Source organism: Ips typographus, linkage group LG11 (genome assembly GCF_016097725.1).
Source record: "Ips typographus isolate SLU linkage group LG11, UJ_Ityp_2.0, whole genome shotgun sequence".
NCBI lineage: Eukaryota > Metazoa > Arthropoda > Insecta > Coleoptera > Curculionidae > Ips > Ips typographus.
The window spans coordinates 7,406,870-7,420,949 of NC_138432.1; the positions used below are offsets into that span (position 1 = coordinate 7,406,870).

Here is a 14,080-nt window from a genome sequence, read left to right on the forward strand (position 1 = left end):
CTAGAGAGGCCAGTTTTGGCTTATTTTGTAGTATTTTTTATCCTCTTTCTAATGGCGTTTTAGTGAAAACTATAAGAGTTTAAATAAAAAAGTTACAATTATTCCAAAACTGAAAAAATGCCGTTTTTGCTAAAAATGCAATTTTGGCAATTTTTTATTTTGCTCCAGGAGGGTTCTAATGCACAGCGCAAAAAACATATTTATACCAAAGGACCTTAAATTAAGTGAAATAAGTACAAAAAAAGCACTTTAAATTTTTTTCATTTTTCACAAAAATTGAAAGAATGGGGGGGTATTAGGGGTAATTTTAACCGCTTTTTGAAATTCAATATCTCGGTAACATGAAGAGCTAGAGAGGTCAGTTTTGGCTCATTTTGTAGTATTTTTTATCCTCTTTCCAATGGCGTTTTGGTGAAAACTATAAGAGTTTAAATAAAAAAGTTACAATTATTCCAAAACTGAAAAAATGTCGTTTTTGCTAAAAGTGCAATTTTGGCAATTTTTTATTTTGCTCCAGGAGGGTTCTAATGCACAGCAAAAAACATATTTATTCCAAAGGACCTTAATTAGATACAATTTTTATACAGGCTGCCTGCCACAAATTCGTGTCTAAGTATGGGAATCTCGTGTTCAGATGGTCAAGTGTTGCACATTATTTAAATCAGAAAACTGTCAATAAAATTAAATTATCTCATCAAATAAACTTACAATAAAATAAAAACGTTTTTCGGTAGTAAAGTAATCGGATTTTTTTTTATTGTTAAAACGGCATAAGAATGAATTCCGCAACTTTGCGTCCATTTAACCAACTCTGTATCTCTTACCGTTTTCGAGATCTCCATACTTAGACACGAATTTGTGGCACCCTGTATAATTATTTTATTATTTTGTTTTCTGGCTTTTCTGTCAATAGCTTTACTTACTTTGAAACGTTTAATAAATATCGTCATTTCCTTAACTTTGTTTAACTTAACTCACTACTGTATACAGAGTGTTCTACTGGTCACAGTGTGGAGTGTGGAAAAAAACTGACTTAAGGCAAAATAATTAAAAAAACCAAATGTGTTGTTAAATGTATAAAAATTGCAGTTGAACAGTTAGTAAGTGAAACAACCGATATATTTTTAGTAAATTGAAACAAAGAACGACATCAAAAATCGTTCAAACATCTCTTGGCTCATTGCACTACTATACAATAAGAGTTGTACATAACTTTCAAAATCAAGACATGGTCTTTTAGTCTGCTCTGTTTTATAGTACAATAAATGACATACTTGTGTGTCTGCTTTCCTCAATTGCACGACAAAAGTATGGTATAAAATCATTTAAAATTTAGATTTTTTCTGTATAAGTTTAGCTAAGATAAGCAAGAGATTGCCCTCGTAACTCTCATTTCAGGTTGCTGTACAGTCTTTAGAGTACTTTATCCTGTAAAAATTGAAGTTAATATAAAAAAAATAAAGTAAACGTCCCATAAGCAAGTCCCCACGCAGTCTAGCGTTATCGAGGGCCAAAATCGGCACTCGTACGTACTTTCCGAAAATTGAAAACAAACACATGGCAGGTAAATATGGCGATGGCGTCGGCGTCAGTGGCCGTGACGCCATCACTACCCCCGAGGGTTGTTAGCGACCACACTGCCTGGCAACACACGCCCTCTCCCTAGCAACGGCTAGCCACTAGCCACGGATACTTATTGATCAGCCAGGCTCGGCATTGCTCCCCTTTTCGCCCTCCCCGGGCCCCGCGTCGCACGTGTCTCACACGGACACTTGATACATGCATATCCCAGTCGAAAGGATAAAGTCGCCCCCCCTTCGCGTTCCCCCTTTGCCATCCCCCTCGCTCTCCCCGGTCCGCGGTGCCGCTGTCCCCCCCTCGTGTGCTGTCGTGCGAAGGGGAGAGAGTAGATAAGAAAATACGCTTATGTACGGGTTCGAACGGAGTTTCCAAGTTTCGGGGATCAATCTACTTTGTGAAATATTGTGTTCCTGGGACACGTTTCAAATATGAAAGGTTTTGTAGCGTGAAGGGACCACCCTAAGACTGTAATTTAAAATCTAATGATCGGATTTTGAAGAGAGAATTCTGTTTTGTCAAAAAGCTAAAAAGAAAGATTAAATAATACCGACATATAAGCTTGATGGTTTTACCTGGAAGTTTATTTCGATCCCTCACTTCATCATAGTTTGTCAAACTTTCTTCTTCAATAGGTGTTTTACAATAATTGTACCTTAGTACCACAATGTTCTAATTTCCTTTTTAACTTTTTTATCTTAAAACTATTTCTTCCTAAAAAGGTCTACTTTCCTAGAGGATTAAAAGAGTATATCCTTAATTGAGAATATAAACAAAAATACTTCAGAAGCTTCCTCTCCATCCGAACTTACTCCAACTTATCAAAAGATGTTGCAAAAAAGCTAGGAAACTTTACCCCAGTTAACATACTTTGAACGTGTACACATACTTTGTATATTTGAATGTACAGATTCACCACAAACGAGCCTAATTCAGCATCCAATGTAGTCCCAACAGACAAAAATAGACTCAAAAGTGTAATTTATGTAGGCTAGAACACCGGAGTGTCAATTTTTTATCGGTTTTGAGACATAAGAATTCAATTAGGCAGAGATTGACCACAAACGAGGTCAATTCAGCCTCCTTAGAAAGAAAAAATACTTATTTTCTCCTTTGAGTTTGAGTTTCCATTGCAACCCATTGATATCAGTCGATGCAGATTTAAAAACAAGATCTAGAGGAGAAAAATCTGGTGAACGTGCTGGCCAACATATTGTTACGGTTTGGGCCTACTATGCTCGATACTTCTGAACGAGCACTCGATTCGGGATGGAACAACAAGACGAAGAAGAAGAAACGGAGAAATATTGGACGTTCTAGCGGGGACCAAGACAGACATCCAAAAGTATGTAACCCATAGTCTCAGAAAGATAGAGTATGACGTTCAGATAAAATTAAATGAACCCGGAAGGACATTTACCGCGATATGTAGAGGATCGTCAAGCCTTTGATAGTGACTTAAGGTACCGGAAAGAACAAATTCATAATGGTTGGAAGATTGGTCAAATCGCGAAGGTGACAGATAAAGAGGCTACAAAAAGAATGAAGAGCAGCGTTTCTAAGGAGGACATAATAAAAGGACAGCGCTCAGATTCTGATTTGAAAGTAATCAGAAGATGGTTGGAGAAGGATTTGAAACCGGATTGGCAACAGATTTCCAGATATGGACCAACAGTAAGGAGTTACTGGTTGCAGTGGAATTCGGTTCGACTGCGAGATGACTTAATTACTCGCAAATGGGAAAGTCCAGACGGAAAACGCTTTGTTTACCAAACAATAGTGCCCAATTCCTGCAAAGAGAATGTGCTGCGAGAACTACATGATAGTCGCGGAGGAGGACACTTTGGAGTAAACCAGACTTTGGCTAGAATAAGAGATCGATTTTACTGGATTAACTTCAGAAAGGACGTTGAGGAATGGTGTAAACGGTGTGACCAGTGTTCGTTACAGAAGGGATCCAGCACAATTCAGGAACTTGAGAGAGAGAAGATGAAACAAACAACGACCGTATGAAGATGACACTAGACCACAGACCAGCTGGTGGCAATTATAAGGAAGGTGATGCTGTGTGGATGTTTCAACCCAGGAGGAATAAAGGATTTAGTCAAAGATGGCAACGACACTGGGAGGGACCTTACAATGTTGTAAAAAGGTTAAACGACGTCGCATACAGAGTCCAACGCAGCCCCAAAGGCAAGATGAAAATTGTCCATCTGGACAGACTCAAGAAATACCAGGTACTAGATGAAGCGGATCGGGACAGCTTTAAGAGGGGGGCAGTGTTACGGTTTGGGCCTACTATGCTCGATACTTCTGAACGAGCACTCGATTCGGGATGGAATCGAGGCGCCGCAATATCTGGCCGGGCGCGTGTTAAAGTAGGCCACAGTTAGGAAGCGACACCCCTGGAAGAATCTTCGATGTTCGAGGCAAATCGCGAAGCGTTTTGCGGTCATTCTAGAACGTGGTTTGCGAATATAAAAGAAGCGATTTCAGACGGCGGGAGTAGTGTAGTAGTGAATTTGGGAACGCGGTAAAGTTTAAATTGTGAAATTGTAGTAGTGTTTTTAGTAGCTGAATTAATTATTGTACGGAGTGTTTTGAAGTGTAAATAAATTTATTAATTGTTGAGTTAAACTGACTTGTTTTTAGATTGTTTTCCGAGTCCTAATAGTTAACAAGATCACCATGGTAAAAATGCAGAAACTTGTCTACTGTTTTCATTTTTACCTTAACTTCATCATCAATACCAATGTAATTTACGTATGAGTATTTAATATTAGCCGCCACAGTCGAACCCTTAACGAAAAGTTATTACAACACTAACGAACTGCTAGTATTATGCATTAAAACAGAGTTTAATATATATGTTAATAAAGCTACAGTTTTGAGACATGCATGTAGTCTTATTGAGGCGCTCTAGCACCGTATTATTAATCCGCTAATGCGCTTTATACAATATCCGTCCTGAAGCAAAGTTCGCGACTCTTGCATTTATTAGACCGCACTGCATTTTCATGCAAATCGTCTCGAAAATTATATTATGTAAGAAGGTTTTTGAAGGCCTAATCGTCCTGGTTTCCGATTTTTTTTTAGAAGATCTGGTAAAAGAGCAAAAGACATTTCATGTAAGGAAGACTATTATTTGCGGTTTACGACTAGTTCTAGACTTAAAAAGCCAATATATGTCTCTTGTACATCTAGGTTTATAAAAGTCTCGTTAGACGGAGCCGGGCGAATATGCAGTAAAAAGGGGCTATGCAGAGTTTTATTGGAAATTCTTCGGTTGTATTTGACATCGTCAATCTTACTACTAAAGAGGATTTTACGTTGGGAAGTAATAAAATATTTATTGCTGGCTTATTTGAACGTCAAATCAAAAATAAAGGGTGCACTGGAGTTGGTGGCAAGGAACTAGTTAGGTATTTCATATTCCAGGAAAATGTACACTTTTTAAGCCTAGTGGAAAGGCATAAAAGCTTCAAGACTTTCACAGACTGTTACTCAACTTGTATTACCTAAAAGCATAATTTTTCTTATTTCTTCTTAAAACTCTCGAGAGCAGAATAACATAGTAAGGGGCTTTGAGTACACCACACATGTGTGAAAGTATTACACAAAACGTTGTGAACCAAAAATATACTTATCTGGAGTTTTTTAAAAAAAAACAACAAAGTCAATCACTCAAGATTGACAAAAAGCCTCGGGCTAATGGTAAAAGCATTCCATATAACGACGAGCGATAAGAAATGCGCTTGCTAGAGCTCGAATCAGATGAGAAAAGGCCACCGCATCATCAATGACGCAGTTTTTAAAACTATTTCTTTCTCCTTCTACAGTTGCCGTCGCATTAGATATAATCAGAGGCGTCCTATTAAAATATTCCCGAAAATATATTGTTAAGCGGTCAAAAAGCCACTTGGCAACGTAGTACGGTTTTTACTTGGACACAATTAAAACAGATGCGGCAGCGGCCAGGGACATTTGGACCTTTTTATATGCTTTTACTAGCCGGCACTCTAAACGGTGTTGCCAAGTTTAAAAAAATGTAGTGGCGGACAGGGAGACTTAGGGGGTTAGGTTAGGTTCCGTTTTAGTCTGGTGTTTTGGTTGTATTGTTGATGGTCGCAGTTGAAGTTCACATAGTGTTATGAATAAAAAACGTTATTTTGTCAAAATGTCTTTCAAAAAGGTTGGAAAGAAAGGTGTTATCATATACAGCCAAGGCCGTGAAATCGTCAGTAACGTCTTACAATTTATGAAGAAAGAAGCAGAAGGAGTTTCCATTCTTTTAAAAAACTTGTTGTCTTTTATTTTCTTTATTAAAAACGACGAAAATGTTTCATTTTACTGATAAAATAATAGCACGCCACTGACTGGCTGCAACAACTTGGAAAGTAACGAGAGCAGCAATATTTAAAGCGAGACGTACAGAGATCGTGACATCATCGTTTGATGACGCCTGTGGCCTTTTCTTAGCTGATTCGAGCTCTACATATGCACCCTTCGCCCGCAAGAACGATAGCCGAAATTACGTTCCTACAGAATATTCCATTTGTATCGTTCCAGTTCAATGAATCACCACAGAAGATTAATAATTTGAAGCAGATAAACTTTTTCTTGTTGCAACATACTTTAACTTAGTAAAAAAGAAAGTTTAAAAGTACAATAATAGTTACAGTTAAAGTAACAGTTAGAAGAAGAAACAAATTGTTGATTGTGAGCAGTACATGAGACACCTATTGCTGTTCCGTTCTTGTTGAAAACGATTGGAATTTCAACAGCTTGTTACAGATTTTTAACTTTACTGAAAACGTTGCATGCTACTTTGGTGTGAAAGCCCACTTAGGCTCAAAATATCTCCTTCTTCATCTTCCAAAGAAAGGTTACTTGCTGTTTGGTGTAAAAACAGCTTTCGCTGTGCGTTCTTTCAAGATTTTCACAGACCAGTTGTATCAGTACCAAAAATAAATTACTTAATTCCAAAACCGATTAAAACGTTCTTGGGTATGCCGATCTCGAAAATTCGCGTTTTATCTGGAAAAGAGCAATAAAATAAAGCGTCACATGCAAATGTCGACAAAATCTAGCTGCCAGCGGCAGGGTGCGGTCACAGATGCCTCTTTGGGACCTTAATTTAGTTTAGGAATAGTTCGGGGGAGAGACGAACCCCATTCCGCCGAAATAAACTGCACTGGTGGCAGTCCCCACTCGAAGGGCGTAAGAAATTGGAGAATTTATAACCGGGAAGACGTTTTCAGGGAGGGACACTTTGAGAAAACACCACACTTTGTTACCATCGAGCCGAAAATCGAAAACAGGCTTCGGAAAATGAAGCAATTTATCAGGATCGGACCGCGCCGAGAGATTGAATGCGTGTTGTCTAAACAACTCTCCTATTTGTAACTTTTTGTTTATGTTCGTTTAGGAGCTCTGAAATTTATTTGCTGTAAGGGAGGGATTTCTCATCCTTTACGATCACCCACCCCATTTAGAATTTAATCGAAGGAGAGTTAGTTTACATTAATGGAATAAAAGAAGGTTTGCTAATTTGACCATTGTGTTCCTGCCGGAAAATTGTTATCTATTGTGTTAAATTTGAGAACAGAATGTTCTGTTCTTCAAACTGTGAAGAAGAATACCATGAACCATATTATGTGGCTATTTACTCCGAAGTTTTGTTTTAGTGCCTTAAAGGTGTACCATAATATATTTAGCTGTAATGGAATATAATCTACAACATAAACATAAATAAGTTTAATATTTCATTAGTTTTGCAATCTTCTAATTGTCCTCATGGTAACATTCTAGTGATTGGGAACATTGCATACTTTCAACGGTACTTTTTTCGGAATATCATATAAACATTAGAGTTTAACTAGTTAAGTATTAAATTTAGCTCAGGGTAGAGTATAGCTATACTGTCTTCTTCCAAAAGCACTATGATTTTCATCACATTAACAAATACTCTTGGAAAACTACTAAGGACTGTTCCGCCTCTGGTTTTTCGTCCTTTATGGCCGTCACATTTAGCCGTAAAGGCGAAGTAGACATAAAGGAGATACAAAGGAGCGAGAGAACCCACAAAAAGAGTGACCATAGCAAGTGTGCGTGGGCATTTCTGCCACACCCAAGTCGGGCCGACTTCGATCGGTTTTGCCTGGTCGTTCCTCACTCTAAAGGGTCGCCAGCACACTCGATTCCCCATCCCTCGTTTCCCTGGGGATCGAGGGGGATGGAGGGCGTTCGCCCGTATATAGCAAGGTAACCACGAGCCCCGATTTACCGGCGAACGCTCTTTCTGGCGCCCAGGGATGGACTTTCAAAATTTCAGAAGACATCTCTGGAGAATAGTATGTTTTGCTGAAAGTTTTGTTTTACCATTTATTGTAAAGATACAACTACTCATCAAATTGCCATATATGTTATCAAAAATCAAAGTATTTATTGGGAGGGAAGTATACGAGAATTATCCAGTTCTATTTAAAATTTGGAAAACGATGTCTATTGGGCAGTTTTGGAACTCAACAACAACATCCTTTGGCTGACAATATCAAACAATAACCCTCATCAATAACAGATGCTAATTAATACAAATTGATGTGTGTGAAATTGGATACTGTCCTGGATTTTGCTACCACGATGGAAATTTAACGGAAATAGAGGACGATGGAAATTAAGCAGGTACACAAACGGGAGTGTGTGCACGGAGTATTTTATTGAAAGGGGAAATATTGTACTTGTCGATGAAATATAAAGTTTGCCTGAAGCTTTAGTAAAGCTCCTTTTTTTGCCTGTTTAATACACCTGTTTGAAAATCTGCTGGCTTCGTTTCCACTATCGGGAGCAGAAATTAATTGCTTGAGTCATTAATAGCTTGGCGATATCGACACGAGTTTACGAAAGTAAAAAAACAGTTTGTTCCAGTGTTTGATTGAGTTTCTTCTCAAACAATTATCTTTATGAAAGTTATATTTTTATGTAAAAGTTGTATTTAAAAAATTACAACATTGTAAAGCTAGTGGTTTACTGTGGAATGATGAGTAAAATTTACCAAAGTATAAAGTAGAACAACAATGTCTTTTCAAATAGTCAGAATGTGGTTTCTTGTTGCCCACAAAAATGCCCAACTCTTAATTAACTCTTGTGTCTTTTCCAGATTTTGAGAATCTCATGTTTTCAGGCAATTGGTAAGTTGCTTCCTTGAGTATCAGAAATAAGTAACCAAAGTATTTTTCCTGAAAGTACTTAATTTAAATTAGCAGCAATATTTGGTAACAATAAAACAAAAACATAATGAACTATTTTAAAATCCGTGGTACATAAATGGAAAGCAGCATGGCTATTTCAATATTACCTCTCCCGACTCACCCTCGAGACATCGTCCCGCGATATACAATGTTTGGCGTTAGGAACGCAATAAATAATATGCAAGTCTTTGAGCCAAGCTCTATGCCTTTAGGTATCAGCTACAGCGACCCAGACTAAATCGTTCACCACCAATCTTGCGTTTCGAAATCGACTACGGCGTTGTCCCGCTGTTTCTCGGGAAATGTCTCGGATCAAACAGAAAGCATATAGAGGGTGGTTACTGTTACGTGGAAAACTTAGAAAGGGAACGGAACTGTTCCCGAACGGTTAGCGACAGTCACATTCTGATCTCGCGCATACTTTGGAGATAACAAAGGAATTGCTGGTGCTACGGGGACGACTTTACCGTAGGGTCAGCGACAGCGCCTTGTTTGAAAGGGGGGGTCGGTAGGGGGATAAAGGAAGTTTCCTACTCTTAAGGGGAGGATTTGGCGAAATTAAGTTTTGTTTCTACGAATACTCGATGGGAAAGTTTGGAAATCGGACTGTTTTACATTATGGGATATAAGTAACGAGGGGCTTTCTTTGCATGCGCTACGGGGTGGTTTGGGATTTTATTTCAAATTTGTTCAACTGGCGCGTATTGTTCGTAACGTCACGTCACGTTAAAACAAACGGGCCTAGACGGCACGATTTTATTATATCTTTGTTTTTATTGTGCCGTTTTCTATGGTTGTTAATTCGCAATTTAACTACCACTGAGTAAAGGTATACACTTCCGCATGTTAAAGCTAAAACAATGCCACCCCTTAATGTATGCGTACTGCACACTGATTCATTGCGGTTTTGTGTGTACAGGAACGAAATTCAACTAAATTCACTGAGGTGCAGCAAACTTCAATATTAATGACATTAGCTTTAATACAAAGGTTACAACAATTTTCTTCACCGTACTAAATCAACGCGCATATACCCTGACAAAATCAGCCCCCGACTAATTATCGCATACACGAATGCTTCTTATCCCACTTGACAGATATTATATGGTATGGAGATTTGAGCGTGAACGAAGTAGCACCTCGAGGACTTATCCAGGAACATTCTAACAGCCCTATGTAAGGGCATGTCTCAGCCGCGAAGTTACACGTCAAACGCAGTGACATGCGTTAAGTAATTTCTAAAGGAATGCGAGAAATTAGCGAAGAGGAAACGGTTGTTCTAATTTGTTTACCGTATGAAACAATACCCTTCGAAGTGGAAGGAATTACCGTGGGATTTTGGAATGTATGTCGACTGTTTAATGAAGATTTGTGTTTTGAGGAAGACGTACGCTTTTTTGCTTGAATGAATATCGTGTATAGCAAAGCAGTAACAAAATTGTGATTATAATATTCAGATCAAAAAAAAAGTTTTTTTTGTGGATAGTAGATATTCCAGACGTGGCACAATAGTCTAAATTCTTTTTGCACATCTTTAGGAAGATGTAACATTTTGGAGATTTAAGAAAATGTATTGTTCCTAAAATAACATTTCGATTCTCTACTTAATGAGTATTTTTGGTCCTGATACTATAACAATAATATTCAGTTGGTTGGTCATAAAACATAAAAATGGATGAAGAAACAAAAGGGCTTATGGCGACTTTCAAATACATAATTACGTACTACTACCAAAGGGTTGTAAACCACGGTTGTAAATATGCAACAACGTCTTAAAGGCTGAACGTGGAGATTCGAAGGGCGTTATTAAAATATCACCGGGGGGAAAATGACACCTTTCTTAACGATATAAATCGCTGCTAATGCGAGGGTTATTAATTTCGAACGAGTTTGGGCGGAAAGGGGAACATGACGGCATTGAAAAATTTGATTAATTTTCGATGCAAATAAAATTAATATTCAACTTATCGGCGATGGAAGCATCAAAATGCCTAGATCTATTCGTGTCTAATATGAATATATGATTTTCAGCCGAATTCGAGACAGCCTCTCATATTTACTGTTTCGTCTGATTTGGCTGGAAACGTAATTTAGTGTGAAGGATCTAACTTAACATACGCGAAGTTATATGAAAAATATGCTAAAAAGCGTCGAAAACCGTATTTGGCACTTTGTTTTCTTGTCTGGCAACCGACAAGCTTTAACGCTCGCAAGAGAAAATAATGCATTAAAAATGTTCGAATGAGTTATATACGAAGTAAATAACACACACAGGTCTATGGACAGGATGAGATTTCAAATATTTCAAAAATTCTCAAAGAGACACACAACGGTTCTTTTAGTAGACCTAAGGTAGAGTAGAGAATATACTAAATGATGGTAAACTGTGTCTTAAATTACTTGTTCTTATAGAAATGAAATAGGAAAATATGTAGTTAAATATACAGGGTGGTCCAGTTTTAAGTGTCAATAATTCACCATTTGATAGCTAATCAAAAAATAAGTTGACTTGCATTATGTCATTTTTCTGAAAAACAGAAAATACAGTCCTCCAAATTTCAATTTAAAAAATCGTTTTATAGTTTAAAACTGAACATCCAAGACTTGTGAAAGTCCAAATTTGTACTGAATAGTCTAAAAACTTTTTTACTACTAGGAATGGTCTTATGATTCGCTTTCTCAGACTGCCATCCTGGTTGCCTGAAACTAGCATTCAAGAACTAAAAAAAGTCCGGAAATCAAGACAAAGATTGTATTGTGCATGAAACTCATTTTTTACTACTAAAAATAATATAAAAGTTGACTTTTAATGCTAGAACTGACTTTACTAGGACTAAAGATAGTCCAAAAGTATATTTTTAAGACTTTAATTGGTGTACAACTGAATTTTCTGGACTGGACAACAAGTCTAGAAGTAAATTAAATTTTCGGACTATTTTATTTCTAAAAATTAGTTCTTAAGACTATTATTGTAGCATTTGGTACCAACATTTTTTACTTTTATTACTGAAGAAACTTGACTTTTGGAAATAGTCTTAAACTCGATTTTTCAGTCTTAAAAAGCACTAAAAACAGTCTGAATTTCTTAGAGGTGCCACCTATGAGTGTAAAAGTCAATTTAATAGTGAAGAAGCTTGAAATAACATTTTCAAGACTATGGTCAGTGGACAAACTGGCTTTTAGGCCTGATAAGTCAAAAACTTTGTAAAGATAGTCTTGAAACTCGATTTGAGGCACTGAAAACAGCCTTAAAACACTAAAAACAGTCTAGTTTATTAAGAAATATCCGAATTTTTAGCACTGAGGTGTCTAGAAGTCGATTTAATAGTGACAAAGCTTGGAATGCCATTTTAAGTCTATGAAGAATGTAAAAATTGTTTTTTAAGTTTGCTATGTCAATAACTTGGTGAAGATAGTCTTAAAACTCGATTTTCCAAGCTGAAAGTAGTTTTGAAGCACTAAAATTAGTCCAGAATTCGAAGAAAATGAAAAGCAAAGTAAAAAGCACGAAAAGTTAGTTTTCAAGACAATTTTCATGAATCTAATGTCAATGTCCTGCATCTAAGACTATTTTCAAGACTAAAATATTCAAATTTGTCTTCAAATTATGAAAACTTACTTTAAATGCAAATTTTAAGCTTCTGATGTCACTTTTCATTAGTTCAGTCACATTTTGGGGTTCAAGTCAATTTTTAAGGTTTAAATGTATGAATTTGTTGTAACAAATTCTTGAAAAAGTAGTTTTTATGTCTACAAGTCAATTTTCAGTATTAAAGTCTCTCGGTTTGCATAAAAACTGGTTACAAACACAATTTTTAAGCTTCTGAAATCTTTTCTAAGTCAATTTTCAAAACTAAAGTCTTTCAGTTTGTCATGAAACTATGAAAACTGACTACAATCATATTTTTTAAACTTATTAAGTGAATTTTCCGAAGTTGGGTTGGGTTAGTTTTGGGTCTTTGACTGTAATAACGTGTAATAAAGTGCTTGTTCCAAATTTGATCAATTTTGCTCCAACGGTCTGACAGTTATGACAAAAAAAAAACGATTTTTTAAACAGAAATTTGAAAGATTGTATTTTCCTTAGGAAGCACTTTTCAGGAAAATGACTTAATGGATGTCAACTTATTTTTTAATTGGCTATGGATTGGTGAATTATTGACATTTAAAACTGGACCACCCTGTAGAAAACGTTCTATTCCAGTCATACTTCCAGTACTTTCTTAAGTTATAACTATTTTTCTATGACTGTTTAATAATATGCTTATTACTCACTGGATTAGTCCACCCGTTGAAGTTGAAACCACCAATAAAAATATAGCAAAAATCAAATTCAATCTCATATAGATGCAAAACAACGAAATATACTTGAAAAGTAACAAAATCAGTGTGATTTTGGTTGAATGCATTTTATACCTTTATCAGTGCATTTTTGGCATTTGTAACAATTGGTTGTTTCTGACTTAACTTTAATTTTAAATATGACAACCGTCAAAATCCTCTCCATAAAGCTGTAAAACCACAAAACTGTCTTAAAATCCAGTAAAATCAGTATAAACAGTACCAAACGTTATTTAAAGCTTTATGAGAGGAATTTTGTCAGTGGAAACTGTTAAATTGGCTCCCATGGAGGTATAAAACCACGAAACATACTTGAAAAATAACAAAATCAGTTTGAATTCATTTGATACCTTCATTAGTACATTTTCAGCATTTGGTTGTATGTTTCTGACTGACTTAATTTTAGTCTATTTTTAAATATGACAACCGTGAAAATCCTCTTCATAAAGCTGAAAAACCACAACGACTGTTAAATTGTCCGGTACCGAACAGGAAAAAAATCATTTCATACTCGTTGAAGAATATACTATTAACAGTAAAAAGCTCGCTTAAATCTGATTTGGAATACCATGTGGTTAAAAAAAATACTCGAAATCGAACCCAAAATCCCAACTCATTGGAGTGTAAACATCGGTTGGTATATACGATATTTATGCACATTTTATGATCTGTCTGCGTGTCACAAAGGCAAAATCAACGATCGACCGTCCCAGCCATCAATATTTCATTGATTACCATTCAGTTATGACAGTAGTGTTCGTGTTTTTGAATACATCTAGTTATCCATTCATACAGCGGCCCAACAATGAGCGTAGAATCCCATATATTAAAATCGGCACACCCTTTTGCCAAACAGAAAAAAAAAGAGGGACCCGAATTTTTGCATATACGCGATATATCACAGCGGAATA

The 14,080-nt window shown here is 36.5% G+C and overlaps 1 long non-coding RNA gene across 1 annotated transcript in view; it reads left to right on the plus strand.

Moving 5' to 3' along the window:
* LOC145735886 (uncharacterized) overlaps positions 1 to 14,080 on the plus strand; it is a 65,649-nt gene that overhangs the window by 50,014 nt on the left and 1,555 nt on the right. The window lies entirely within an intron of this gene.